We start from the raw sequence: 2,500 nt of genomic DNA, 5'->3' as shown, positions 1-2,500 counted from the left end.
TGTGTGTGTGTGTGTGTGTGTGTGTGTGTGTGTGTGTGTGTGTGTGTGTGTGTGTGTGTGTGTGTGTGTGTGTGTGTGTGTGTGTGTGTGTGTGTGTGTGTGTGTGTGTGTGTGTGTGTGTGCATCCTTCCGTGTGTGTGTGTGTGTGTGTGTGTGTGTTTGATGGAACGAAGCCGAAGGGAAAACAGACCACAGTGTGACATAACGTTTCACTTTTAGCAATTATTATTTATGAACAAAAAGAATGGTGGCAGTCGACTGGTTGGGTGGACAGAAAGATTCTCCACTTCAGAGGGTGAATATTTAAAGAAAGAAATGATCACATGTTTGTGCGCAAGAAGAGAATGACACTTGTCAGAGAAGGTACAAATCATTCAATATACATTACACTGCTGGTATGCTGCGGACTGTTAGTTTCATGCTGAATGAATCCTCATTAGACGGACAAGGAAAATATGGTAATGGTGAAGGGATGCATCATTTCAACGCGTACACCGCTCTGTGTGCATGTGTGTGCGTGTGTGTGTGTGTGTGTGTGTGTGTGTGTGTGTGCGCGCGCGCTGTGTGCGGGTGCGTGGTCATTGTGTGTGTGTGGGTTTGTGTGGATGTGGATGCATTCGTGTGTGTATGTGTGTGTTTTGCGTGCGAGAGACACAGAGAGAGAAAGACAGACAGGCAGACAGACAGAGACAGAGAGAGACACACACAAAGAGAGAGATCCCTATAATTTCCTCAGTTCAAGATATTCCACTGAGAGAGAGACAGAGACAGAGAGACAGAGAGAGAGAGAGAGATAGATGAAGGAGGGAAATCCTTGTCCTCTGCATGGCTCTCAGGAAACGAGGAAGGGATTATTGTCGGCTTCCAACGAAATCAAATACTTACCGTCGTTATCTAATTGAAGAACAAGCCTACTGAAAATACCAGCGAACACCCCCCCCCCCCCCCCCCCCCCCCCCCCCCAAAAAACAAAAACAAACAAACAAAAAACAAAACAGGATAGCGGACTAAAAGGAAATACAAACCTAACGTATCAAGGCATTAGAGGAACAGAAAGCAAGATCAATTCACCAATACGTTCAATCAGACACTGCCCGTCCATTGAAAGAAAACGACAATGCAGGCGACTGTTTTCAGAAAGAAGCAATCAAATGTGAACAGGAGTGATCCTATGTTTTGGTCGAGCTGTTCCGGTCAGCAGTCCCGCTGTTTGTGAACGAAACAAAACAGACAGGGACCACAGTAACGCACACCGTTGACGGGCTCAACTACGAGTAGCTAAAGCGTTTGACTTTCAATCTAACGATCCAGGGTTCGAATCCAAGTCGAGGCACCTGGGTGGGTTAAAAGTGGATTTTTATTTTCGATCTTCCCATGTCAACTGTTGTGGAGGAAGGTGGCAGAATGGTTAAGACGCTCAGCTGCCAATACAGAGAGTCCGTGAGGGTGTGGGTTCGAATCCCGCTCTCGCCCTTTCTCCTAAGTTTGACTGGAAAATCAAACTGAGCGTCTAGTCTTTCGGATGAGACGATAAACCGAGGTCCCGTGTGCAGCACGCACTTGGCGCACTGAAAAAGAACCCATGGCAACGAGAGTGTTGTCCTCTGGCGAAATTACGTAAAATGAAATCCACTTTCATAGGTACACAAATATGTAAGCATGCACTCAAGGCCTGACTAAGCGCGTTGGGTTATGCTGCTGGTCAGGCATCTGCTCAACAGATGTGGTGTAGCGTGTATGGATTTGTCCGAACGCAGTGACGCCTCCTTGAGAAAGTGAAACTGAAACTGAAACTGAAACTGTTGTGCAGTCCTGCTAGTGTGTGTGTGTGTGTGTGTGTGTGTGTGTGTGTGTGTGTGTGTGTGTGTGTGTGTGTGTGTGTGTGTGTATGTGTGTGTATGTGTGTGTGTAAACCTGCACGTGTACACGCATGCAGAAGACCAAATACGCAAATTTAAGACCCCTTATCCATGTCAGCTTGGTGGCTTATGGGAACACAAACATACCCAGCATGCAGGCCCCTAGAAACGGAGTATGGATGCCTACATGGTTGGCTGAAAACAAAAGTAAAATCCCACTCACATATACGAGTGAACGTGGGAGTTGCAACCCATAGGGAGAAGAAGAATCCATAATATAAAACTTTCATGACAAGTGCAAGAGCTTGACAACGCGAAGTGATTCAGACTCGCAAGGAAAAGACATCCATTGAATCAATTTTATCGTTGCCAAGGGCAGCTCGCCATTTAGTCTATTTCCAGATTTGAGTATCCTGATTTCCTGGACCAAGTTAAAAAGTAATTATTTTTAGAATGAATAATACACCTTTTTTTTTCTTCCAAAAGTCTTTTTTGAATAGTTATGAGACTTACCTGGAGCAAAAGGCAAAGACACAGGGCAGGAGACCATGGAGGTCTATACGAGGTTGGAGGCCTATACGCAAGGAGGGGTGAGATGCCCAAGTAAATTTAGACTCATTGAAGGAGGTCGTTTTGTTCCA

Source organism: Babylonia areolata, chromosome 21 (genome assembly GCF_041734735.1).
Source record: "Babylonia areolata isolate BAREFJ2019XMU chromosome 21, ASM4173473v1, whole genome shotgun sequence".
Taxonomy (NCBI): Eukaryota; Metazoa; Mollusca; class Gastropoda; order Neogastropoda; family Buccinidae; genus Babylonia; species Babylonia areolata.
Note: the sequence above shows the minus strand (reverse complement) of the source record.